Consider the following 12,923-nt stretch of genomic DNA (forward strand, 5'->3'; position numbering starts at 1 on the left):
AACTGTGTCAGATGTTCTTTTTCTGTGCTTTCTCTGTGATGTCTGGGCATGAATCTGAAGCTACAACACACCTGTGAGGAACATCAGCTACATTTGTCCGAAATCAGCCTGGCATACACAAAAATAGAGAAGGATGCTTCACATTACCCTGCATCCGGCGGCAGGTGTGTGTGTGTGTGTGTGTGTGTGTGCGTGTGTGTGTGTGTGTGTGTGTGTGTGTGTGTGTACACGTGCCTGTCCTCTGTTTGGATGAAAACGGCTCATTTTGGCTGATAGCAGCCTAGTTTATGAGTCATAATTAGGCATGCTGAGGCATCCAGAGGCAGGCTGATCAACACAAATGTGTGTGTGTGTGGGTGTGTGTGTGTGTGTGTGTTGTGATGTTCGAAGAGGGATAATCAAATCTTTGTGAATGAGAGGGAAAGCTCTCCCACCTCCTTTGCAGCAATCTACCCTCTCTGCTTCTCCCCCTGTTGGTGTGTGGTGTAATTATTAAAAAACACACATCTCGTCTGAGTCACACCGAGTTTATATTCGCTCGCACTCGCGTTCAGTCCCGAGGCGCGACGTGAAGAGTGTGCATGTGACAGAAATTGTCAGAGATCGTCTCTCATCATCATTTAATCCGCCTCTTCCTCCTCATCACTTTGCTTACGGGTGGATTCACGGAGATGAAGGGATGAAAGGCAGATTACGTCATGTCGAATTGCATGGAACCTGAAAAAGCATCCAGTCGTTTAATTCATATTTTGTGTTTATTGGGAATTTAATTTAGAGCCTAAAGGTCACCCAGTCACAGCCTGGGGTTAGAAGATGCTTCGGTTTTGCTGGTTAACCGTGTTAACCAGTTGTTGTCTATTCCATCGAGAGCAGCTGGAGGTAGTTAAGAATATTTGATCAAATCAGCTACAACATCTAGAGATGTGAAATGTTTAGGATTAGCCCCTCTACAGATTTCTTCAATTTCAGATCATTGCGTTTATTTGAACGTCATTCAAAGATTGACTGAGTAAATTAAGTAAGGAGTTTTCCAATTGAAGATTTCATTTATTAAGAGAAAGAAAAAGCTACGCACACCAACCTGCTCTTTTATGAAAAGCTATAAAATCTGCTTGTTTTTTTAATGATCAAAAGTCCAGCCTCATAGGAACCACCACCGTGTTTCACAAGGAAGACAATGTTCTGCAGATTTGTATTTTTTCCTTCAAAACACGAGCAACGTTTCAGTCGGTCTCATAAGGACATTCTTCCAGTTTGCATAATCTCTCTCCAGGCTGTTGTTGCTATCCTTCAGTCTGGCTTGAAGGAGGAGTCCAATCTCTGCGGTCTCGATAGAAATTAAGAGTCTATTGATATTTTAATTTCCAGCTTGGAAAAGCGTCAGCAGTTATTCTGGACTCTCGAGAGACAAATCTTCCTACCTCTGCAAGGCTCTTCCGATTTCTTGTCGATACTCCAATTTGCGACACTTGAAAATGCTGTCGTTATTTATGTCCTTCTCCTGCTTTGTGAGCAATAACTTCTTTTATTTTCTCAAGACTAAACTGATTCCTATGGCTTCTTTGCATGATTCGTTCTCAACTGACTCCTCCTAGTTTATGCGTAAACTAACGCACTAATTCAACCTGAGAAAAATTTCAGGTTGAATTAATTTTACAAGCTCTTAGCAAGTTAAAAGTTTCATCGCACAACTGCAGCTGGCGCTCAATGAAAAGGTCTATAATTTTTGGGGCTAACAATTTTGGGAAACCCCCCAGCCCCCCCAAAAAAACATATAATCCATTTAACAGACCCTGAAATATCTCCTTTCAGGGTCTTGCACACCATTTCATTTGTCTTAATTACTTTGCAGCATCATAACCTCGTTATGATTCATCCATTCATTCACCTGAAGGTCGATCACGTTCTGCTCGTGTGGGGAACCATCCCACCCACGCTGTGTGTCAGACAGAAGGCCATCCGCCCCCCCCGCCGTGCGCTAATAGGCAGGTTAGAGTCGCTGGCTGGAGTGCACACATGGTCACTCAGAGGGTTGTGTTTACTCACTCCATCAGAGTTGTGCAGTTTAATATTAGACCCCAGCCTGCTGCTGCTGCTGGCTCTGACCTGACAGTGCGCGGTGGGGGATGGGCGCGCGCGGGTTGAGCCGGACGTCCCTTCTACCTTCATCTGCTTCTCCATTTTTCTGGTCTCACCCTCCCTCCCCACTTCTTCTCTCCACGCGACTCACTTCCTCCTCTCTGAGGCGCTACACCGTCTCCTGACCTGTCCTTCCAAAGCTGCACTTTTTTTTGGTTTGTTTTAATCGTCACGTTTAAATAATAATAAATCAGACGTGCTTGCTCTTCTGTCTGCCAACAGTACGTTTTACATCCACTTCCTCAACTTCCTGTGAAGCTTTTCTGCTTCTTAGACATAGGCTGTGATATGATATAGATCGCTTTATGAGGAAAAGAAGTAAAATGATTTACTGGCCCGTATGATTTTAAAGTGTGTGCTGTTGTAAAAGTCGGGTCATTTTACAAGATAAATAGAGGTGAATTGGTGCTATTAAAGTTTCAGCAATTTCAAATTTATTTTCTGTATTTTTGATTTTCTTGTGCTATTCTGGTCTTTCAAAGGATAAGAAAACAGTATTTTTTGCCTTTCTGGTTACCCTGTTGTATAATATATTTGTGACTGGCGATCTATGTACATGTCGTTTGGCTTAAACCAGAGGTCAACACGATGGAGAAACAGAACCATCAGGAGAGCATCGTATTTTGAAGAGCATCAACCCTGTTGGCAAAAACCTAAAAAAGGCCAGAAATGGTTCAGTTTGTGTGATTGAAGAGGAAGTTACCTCTATCCAGAGTGAGTTTCTGTTAGCTTAATTGGATGCCTCGTAAATGGGTAGTGGGCTTTTTGGTGAGTTTGTTTACTGCTCAAAAAGTGTCACATGTGATCGGGATAGAAAAAGACCTGGAGAATTTAAACTATTACAACAGAATTCATTTAATTTGCTTGGTGAGTATGGAAAATACTCAACAACTTGTGGATTTTAAGAGTATTTCTCATGAGTTTTATGAATTTCCATTATCTCAGCAATCAAGTCCAACAAATTGCTTCACAATTAGAATTGCATTAATATTGATACAATTTTTTTTCTTACATTAACAGAGGAGGCAAACCCAAATAATTCACATATAAAATATATTCTTCACAGCTTATACTTATGAGATCAGTTTAACCAAATGGCTTCCACATAACGACTTCCTCTCATTTTGTTCAATACTGTAGGAAGACACGCCACGGAAAAAAGCGAAAAATAACACCACAGCGTCGCCTTGCTGTGTGTTTTGGACGCTGAAGCATAAATAATTTGATTCCAAGCTAAAGTAGGCTGCTGTATTTGTTTTGGAGAATTTGAAAACTCAACACACACCATCAATACCCCACAAGTTTCCTTCAAAACCCACACAGTTGAAACACAAATATCACAACAATCCACTTATGACTGTAGCTATCATCTCTAGCTGCACTATAAAAACGCTCCACTCACCTCAGCATCCAGGATGTGTGAAACTAAATTGCTAAATTAGCAGGTAATACTAATTTAGCATTTGCTGTTAAATTATTGAATAGAGACATGAGCTCAAGATTTTTGTTTTAATTCGAGTGTTGCAGATTATTCATGTAACTTATTTGATACGTCTTTAGAAATGTGGACTGTGGACGCTGACTTTAGCGTTGGATGTCTGTGCTGCGGTTACATGGCTAGCAGTGAGATTCTGTTTTAGGTAGTAGCTTCGCTGACAGGCTAACTCCTTTTACCACAATTCAAACATAATAGTGTTTTCCAGCGTATCATCAGATCAGTTTTTGAAGCAAAAATTAATTAAGAGAAAAGAAGCGGCTTTTGTCATCCATTGGATGTCGCTTGTGCGTCACATTCACTGGCGTACAAGAAACGTGAACACAAAAGTTCCGGTGGGAACCTTTGATTGGGGGAGGGGAAAAATAAAAAAATGTAACTAAAAGGTTAAATGTTTTAATGTTTTTCTTTTTTTTCTGTGACAATTTTGAGTTAAAAAGCCCCCCAACACAAATCGTAATGACTTTTCGAAGCAAATGACCTTGCTTCGTAATTTCTGAACTTGCCCTATAATAACTTTATTCACAGCAAAACTCTTGGCATTCAGGCATTTGCAATTACGTTTATGTAAATAAAAAATAAAAAATCCAAGACTGGTTGATGCGCTCAGGATTTCCAACATAAATGAAAATTTAAGACACTGCTGTGGGGGTCGGCGGTGGCATAGTATTAAACTGTGCTGTCTGCTGCACATCGATTACAGCACAAAACGTGTCATCCAGCAATTCCACGCCATCGATGGAAACTCCTTCCGGCTGAACGGAGTGGGACACATGTTGGTGATGTGAAGCAAACCTCAGCTGGGTCTACTTTCTGGGCTGTACAGTTAATACGGGAGGGATTTGTTGGTAAACTGCTTTTATTGTTGAACCTGTCAAGGAGATTAGAGAATTCATCCGGAAAGACGCAACAGAATATTGTATGCGTTGTTCCTCTTTTCTTTTTTAAGCTCTTATCGATTAATTTAATGTATCTTAGTATTAATATAAGTGATATCCGACATGATTTTGATTGTTTACACTTAATATATGCAGAGCAGATGGACGCGTTTAGTTTTCCCTTTCCACCTGCGTCACTTTAGGTTAATGAACCTCAAGCATAAGCTGCTGGATCAGTGTGTGTACATACATGCTGGTCTGTGACTGTGTGTGTTTGTTTGTAATACCTTGTGGAGACCATTTTCCCCACACTACGTTGTGGGGACCCACTGCTCCTTGTGGGGACCGAAGCCTGGTGCTCACAAGGGGAAATGCTGTTTTTGGGTGAGGGGTCAGATTGAGTTGTGAGTTGAGGTTTGGTTAGGATTAGTGTTAGGTATGTAATGGATAGGGTTAGGATAAGGGTAGGGGTAAGGTTTGGGCTGTAGAAATGAATGGAAGTCGATGGAAAGTCCCCACAAACATAGCCATGCGAACGTGTGTGCGTGTGTGTGTGTGTGTGTGTGTGTGTGTGTTTCACCCCAGCCTGGCACGCCTCGTCAAATCATACATGAGGAAGTGACGAGGGCCCATCAGATGAATTAAAATCTGTTGCTCGTCCTGTTCGCCCCTGCTCCTTCTCTCCGTCCGGGCTTACGCATCCACGCCCCGGCCAATCAGGGGCCAGCAGCCTCCGGGGCTGGTAGCCCCTCTCCCCCTCTTGTCACAGCTGGGAGGGCAAGGGATGGGAGGAGGGGAGGGGGCACAGAAAGGGAGGAGGTAATCCAATGAGACAGAGAGGGGAGAGACAGAGTGAGGGCAACGCCTCACAACACCGGGAATCTCTCTCTCGGTCTCCATCTCTTCCACTTCTTCCCCTCCCTCTACACCCTCCTCTTTCTTCTGCCTATGAAGCGTAAAAAAATCCAAAGGACTCTCATTCCCTATTCAGTCTTCTGTGTGTGGCTGAGGAGTGCCTTCCTATTTCAGGCAATTCTTTCATCCATAATTCAGCTTTTTTTTCCCCCTCCTCCTGTCTCCTCCCACGGTTGCATCTTTACCCTCTAAAGGATGACTCGGTGACTGGAATCCGACGTTTTGCCTCTCGATTCTTTGGGAGACAGCCTCTTGTAGAGGAGCTATCTTTGTTCTTGCGCTCACAGCTGCTGAGTGTACAGTAGCTGCTAGTGGGGAAATAGGTTAGTGTGCCTATTCAGTGGCAGACAGCAGAGGTGACTGCGTGTTCAGTACACGGAGGAGATGAAGAGGAAGGGGTTGCCTTTCTGGCGGTAGCACTCTCCAAACTCTGCGGCTGTTCACAGAGAAGGTGACTGGAATGTTCCCGACCTTCAGTGGGAGTGTCAGCGACTGATTTCAGGACAGACAAAGAAGAGAACACCTGAGACCGGACGTTTCCTGTCTCCTTTTTTTAATTTTGGTTGTTGTGCACATAACAGGACTTTATCTGCATCCTTCGCCATGGACATCAACCTTCAGTCACATCGATTTTACTTCCCCCAGATCTACTGCGCTGAACCCGGCGTGCAGCCACAGCTCGCCGAGTTCAAAGTCAGGTAGGCTTCCAAACCGCAAGACGTTGATTTTCTGTGAATGAGAAATCTGTCAGTTATTAACGATAAATCCTCTGCATGCTCCCCTCCTTTTGACTTTCGTCGCTGCCGCTCCGTTTTCATTTCCATGCAGAATTTAGTTAATGCCACATGATTGTTTTTTTTTTTTTTTTTTCAGTAGATCCTCCAGCTGCTGCTGCAGCATATAAGGCAGGTCTGTGTATGATGAGTGCTGCTGTGAGTGCCTGACTGGCCTTGCAGGGGGATGGGGCTTGATGCTCTTATGTATAAGCTAGCTGTGCAGAAAAGTGTCAGGGCCCTGGAAGAACCAGGGGGCCCATTGATCGCCTGTGAGGAAGCTGACCAAGTTCACAACAGAGAGGCAGATAGTGCTGCGATTGGGTTAGATTTGCCATTAATGGACGTGCAGTCCTCCGTTTTTTTGGGAGCCTGTGAGGCTCTTTTGTCCTCTCTCTCTCTCTTCTTTTGTCAGTCTTTCTCTCCAATTGAAGCTGGAAGTGTTCAGGGCGGCTTGTTGCGTCCGACGGCTGCCGTCATGCTCGCAGGGCTGCTGAACACGCATGCTCAGATCAGCAACAGCTTCCCCTCTCTTTGTCTTGTCGGGATGTAATTGTGCCTTTGCGCTCAGGTGTTGCTGAGACGTCATGCTTTGTGATGAAGTGGGGAATAAAAACAAAACAAAAAAAACCCTCGGTGGTTTTATCTAGAGATGCACTCATCAGACCGGTACCGGTTTATGATTTTCTTTGAGGTCTGGCAGAGTGATTGATGACTGATTGATGCTAATTATGAATCCAACAGAAAATGAGGGAATTTCAACATTTATGGGATTTTCATGAAACTTAAAAAAAAAAAAAAACTTTGGTACACAATGGTCAATGTGTTTATAGATTGAAAATGGTTAAAGTTGTCAGCTTTCATTAATTTACTGATTGGAAAAAAATATTTTTGTTAGCATTGATCAAAAATCTAGATTTGGGTTGTGACTAGTTACTTTTAGTTGAGTAACTTTTTTTGACAAACTGTACTTGTAGAAGTATTTTACTGCAGTACCTTTTACTTTCACTTAAGTGATTTTATTATGAAGAATAGCTAGTGTTACTTGAGTAAAAATTTCTGGATACACTACACTCTGCGAGTAACTTCACTGAATGACAAACAAGCTTGTTTTAGCCAAAGATTCACCAGACACACACATCTGTAATTTTTGTTAGTTTCATATTGAAAGAACTTGATTTGGAAAAATGTTTGATTTTGTTATTTTTGTAATTATGTTGTATGAATAATTTTCATTTTGGTCTTTAAAATTCCAAAAAATTCAACATAGGTTTACATTTCGTTTCATCTGATGATGTCATTTGTTTTGATCTCGAGTCGCCATTTTACCAAATACTTTTTTACTCTTACTTGAGTAATTTCTTGGACGTCTCGAGTAAAAATATGTCGATGTGGTGCCGCGCTTACAATTGTGTACAATTTTTGGAGAATAATCTTTGCATCGACAGCTTTGGGATGTGCTCGTAATCCAATACGAAATACATTTGACTGTTCCTCTTCTAACAGCTCTGATTAGTGCAGCTTTAAGGGACTCAGCCGGAGTTTTGCCCCACTAAGCAGCTTTAAGGGTGGCCAGGCCTCATTGCTGCTAAAGCAGCTATTTTGGGTTAAAGCGTGTCACTGTCACGGCCTGGCAGAGTTCCCTGATGGCGATGTGGAAGTCACAGCTGGACCAACAGGAGGAGGGAAGCCGTCTGCAAAATGAGTCAGGATTTCAAAAACGGGGAGGGATGTAAGTTTGACGGAAATTCATCTTTCAATACCTAACCATATCTGCGCGATCTCAGGAGAAAAATCGAATATACTGACTACTGAGAACTTATTCGTAACCTTCAGTGGAGTTTTTCAAACGATCACAATGTTGAGCGTGTGACTATATAGACTCAAGGTTTTCACATTTCCTGCTGCGCCTCACACCACACTAACATACTGAGAGTTATTTGTGTGCCTCTGCAGAGATTAAATATCTGATTCCACGAAACTAATTCAAGCAATCGCGTTTAGCAAATCCGATTTACTGCAACGGATACTCATTTGGAGCAGACACGTTTTAATTCATATGGATCCTTTAGGCAGGTTCATCACATTTGTGCTTTATCTGCAAAATACGTGATCTTATTTTTTTGCTGTGTAAATATAAAAAGAGTTGGCCAGTTTTATTCAGCAGGACCAATATAATACAGATATATTATTAAGATTCCTGTCACATATTGATATTGTTCAAGTGTTAATTTCGGTTAATTTACTTGATATGGTTTACAGCTAACTAAAACCTGTTAATCCTTATGGATCATCCACACTTTTTCCTTCCACTCAACTTTTCATATCTTGCTTTTATGGAGATGTTTCACACAACTGTCTGATATTATTGTATAAGAGTGCGGTATTGTACCTCAGACTAATGCTATACAATACTTTTTCAAGATTTCCTTCTTAAACATGTGTTTCTGGGGTGGTTTTATTTTTTGTGGGATTCAGATTGGTTGCAAATTCTCTAGAGAAACCAAACGAGACGGGGAGGTTGAGAAGAGCAGATGATGGAAATTACATGAGAGCGAGGAGGGGGGAAGAAGAAAACAGGGAGAGGGGGTTGGATGGTGAGAAAACCAAAGCAAAATGAAGAGAAAGAACATCTATAAGGCGCTGCTGGGTTAGACAGACAGAGGTGAAATTAAGGAAGAAAAAAGAGGAAGGTTCGACTGTGAGGGGAAAAAAAATAGACGTTTAAACATGGATCTTGGGCGTGCCATTTGTCTTAGAAAAAGCTTTGGGAGAATGCTGGGAAATTTGCACCAGCCAGGGGCTCCATGGTTACCACAGGATCACCACATGATAGCTTGAAAACCATGACAACCAATCCACTCAACCACAGCTCAACATATGGTGGCTTTAAGTACAAAACGTCACACAGGGACTCTACCAGCTGCAGCGAAGGTGTTGGCTCTGACCGGACTGAGTCACATTAAGTAAAGAAACTTGTCCATTTGAAATTTTATATTGATTAGGTTGAATTTAGTTAAATAAAACAAATTTTTTTTCTGTTCTAGTCTAGCTAATGACTCTGTTTATTTCAAGTTAAATCAATTAAATTTACTCAACAAATTAGCAACATGACACATCTTCAAACAGCTCCAGATATAAATGGAGATATAAAAGCCATTTATTCCAGTTGAATCCATTTATGAAATCAGATTTAAATCCATTTACACACACAAAAGCTCAATCCAACTATAACACGGTGTTGTATCCAGGTTTCATCTTTTTGTCTAGAAATGAAGCATCACCATGACTACATTGTGTTACTATCTATAATCATAATTTGCTTTTATGTTCTTCATTATGTTGCTTCCTGCCAAACAGGTCGATTCACTTTAACAGGTTGATATTGTGTTGATAATTAAGTCAAAACGTGTTGAACAAAGAATGGTTGATTTTAGTTCCTTATATGGAAGCCCTTTAGGTCCAAATCTGCTGTCTGAAGAAGATCAGGATAGTAAATATAAATCTCCATAGGATGTCACCAAACTGGCTCTTGTTTATGCTTTGTTTAGCAAAATAAGAATAGTAATAGTAGTATTTTTACAGTCTTGCTATTATGAGTGGTCTTAAATTTTTAAAAAGATCAGATTTTTATGGTTTCTTCCCAGCTAGTCACTGGTTTAGGGCTCGGCAAGCTAGTTTCATCCAGTTTCCCTTGACCGAAAAGCACCTTTTGTTGGTTCTGCTTCAACTAACAAGCACTCTGTAAGGAAAATATGCTGGGTTTCCTTAGATAGAAGCATTTTTAAGCCACTTTGAGTAATTAATTGAGCTTGTTGTATTGTTTGATAACTGGGATCAATTGGAATGTTTGTATGATTGAATTAAAAAGATTTTTCTTTGCAAAGTGCTTTGATACGGCATTTTTTGAGAATTGGTGCCATGTAAGTAAAACTGAATTGAATTGACCTGTTAAGGTAACTTTTTCTCACTGCTTATTTCAGATTTACTCATAAAAGTCTAAAAAGATTAAGATCATACAACATAGCAGGCTATTTTATGGGCAAATTTTCAGTTTTGGTTATTTATTTGGCTGCTACTTTCCTGATATACTCCGTCATATTTTGCTCTGGGTTGTTTTCTTCTTGTGCTACATTAGCTTTAGCATCATGGAAACACAACCGTTTCATATATTTGCAGGACAAAACGCCCTCGCTGCTCCTGGGATTTTACCCTCCGCAGCCTTTTCTGCTCATTCACCTTAAAAGCTTTTGACTTAAACTCAAGAGCCGATACAATGCGAGTTACTGCTTGAGGATTATGTTTTAGGATGAGAGCCGGGGCTTTTGGGTTTTTAGGATTCCCAGAGGAGACCAAAATTTCCGCATTATCATTCCTCACCCCTCACTGCGCCGTGGTCTGACAGATTAGAGATGAAGGCTGCCGTGAATGTATGTCAAACATAAAGAGAGCACAGCTGGGAATCTGTGAAACATTCTGGGTCATTCGATGCGCTGACCGATGGTTTGTAGCACCAGCAGGAAGGCCGGCGCGTCCAACACTGGGGCACTTCTCAGAGCAGGACGGGTCGGAAACCCCTCCTTCAAGGACTGTGTGTTTGCTCCTTGAAGAAAAACACTAAATCTAATTGTCAGAAAATGTTTAGATGTAATATAGACCATATAGGAACTGTCTGCATTGCGTGTGTGTGCGTGTGTGTGTGTGTGTGTGTGTGTGTGTGAGGCTCCACAATAAAAAGTAGCAGTTAAATGGCCTCCCAGAGAGGAGCGAGGCCTCAGGGTGTCTCCCAGCTTTATTTGCTTCCACTCTACATTTGTTCCTCATGTTCTTTCTTAAAAACAATCCAAGTTTACTGCTCCCGCTATGTTCATGGTTGGGATGTTTTCTTCTCTTTTCAAAACACACATGCATTCGTTTTATCCTCTCTGCTTCAACTAATAAAAATTCTCCATCCGTCGGCTCGTTCATTTGGTTCATTAACCCATACGTGGCTTGATTGGGACCAATCGACTGATCGTTCTGGACTTGTGCGCTGCACCCTCACCAGGGCAGGTTTGATTTTTTTTTTTTTTTTCTTTTTCTGTGATGCATTTGTAGCAAGACGTCACTGCTTCAGTTGGACTGACGAGGATGGCCTGAGGGGTCTGGACATGGTATAAAACGTCCTGTTGACATTTAATTCAGACGAGATCAAAATCGCCACAGACAACAAACCAGAGGAATGTCTGTCTACGACGAAAAGTGGCGTTCAAATTTCCATGAAAGTGTATTGTATTATTTAGCATTTTTGAAGAGAAATTGCTTTGCTTTAACATTTGAAAGTAGGGTTTCTGAGAAGATTGGTGCATTTAAGTTCATACAGTATTGCAACGTTTGCCTTTGCTCTTGTTAGTCTTAAGTAAATAAATTCTCCAGCTGGACTACTGTAAGTCAAGTTTTGATACCCTAAACCCTAAACGTATTGGACATAAATAAACTCTAGAACATATTGTACTAGAAGCCTTCATTCAGAGTTACTAGACAGGAATTGGGCAAAGAGAGAATGGGGGCAGACCGCTCCTCCGCCACACCTCACGACGCCCCCAGGACGTCTTCCTATTGAAGCATTTATGCTCACAGCAGGCCTCCATTGTTGTGAAACTGTCAGCAGATTTCCTGGTTCTGTCTTCAGTGGAACCTTATTTAACAAAGAAGCTTGGTTCCCTTTGTGAACGTGAAAAAAAAAACTAGAACTATAAAAATAAATCAGTTTAACAACAAAAACATGTATTTTAGTTTGTGGAAAAAAAACAATCCCAAATGGGGTAGTGGCTCTTGGAAGTATATGCAACTCTTTTAAAAGCCCAAGTTTGTGTGATGTAAACAGCTCAGACCATGATAAATAATTTGAAAACCGTGCTATGTAGTAATATCAATGCTTAAGCCAATACACTCTGTTCTTCAGAAAAGTAGTTAATACTTTTCTGAAGAGCAGTAGTTAATACTTTTCTGAAGAACATTTTGGTCAGATTTTTATATTTGGTCCATCTTGGTGATGTTGACAATGGACTTCCAGAGAACTAACCCAACGCTGCCTCCCCTCACCATCCTCAGCAACACTGTGGATCACTTCCTGGGAGCCTGAGATGGTCCTGACACATAGACACTGAACTTCCTGCAGCAACTCAAGAAGTACAACCTGCCACAGGAGCTGCTGGTCAGCTTCTACACTGCCATTATTCAGTCTACCCATATGTTTGTCTATCACTACCTGGTCATAGGACCACAAGTAGATATGCAGAGAGCATCATGCAGGGTTTGCATAGGTCTAGGGTCATAAAAAGGCTAACTTTCATCAGACCATGCAACCACAAGATTTTGGAAGAATGTATCCATGCCTTTTTATTATTATTTGGAAGAAAATGTGTCTGTCTTGCTATCCTACTCCAGATGTACAGTAAATTGTTTTCACATGTAGTAGAAGACCACTAATATTTGTTTCCTCTGTGTTAGTGTTCAGCCTCCTGGAATCCTCCTGCATGATTCCAAATGTGCAGAATATATGCCACATGTAGGATAAAAAAAACATTTACTTGAAATAATTTGCCACTGCTCTTTGGATGCTAAGCGTTAGCTCTATGGGGTAAGAACTCTCCCAAATGCCTGATGCAATCAAGCGCAGCAGCAGTAAAACCCACCCTGTCTAGATGCACACTCTTCACAGCTTTCAGCTGGAATTAAACT

At 41.3% G+C, this 12,923-nt stretch overlaps 1 protein-coding gene across 1 annotated transcript in view; it reads left to right on the forward strand.

Annotated features, from left to right (window-relative positions):
* Window positions 1-12,923, forward strand: part of evlb (Enah/Vasp-like b) — a 36,680-nt gene that overhangs the window by 1,202 nt on the left and 22,555 nt on the right. The window lies entirely within an intron of this gene.

Source organism: Poecilia mexicana, unplaced genomic scaffold (genome assembly GCF_051168715.1).
Source record: "Poecilia mexicana isolate PSO_F unplaced genomic scaffold, ASM5116871v1 scaffold_21, whole genome shotgun sequence".
Classification (NCBI taxonomy): Eukaryota; Metazoa; Chordata; class Actinopteri; order Cyprinodontiformes; family Poeciliidae; genus Poecilia; species Poecilia mexicana.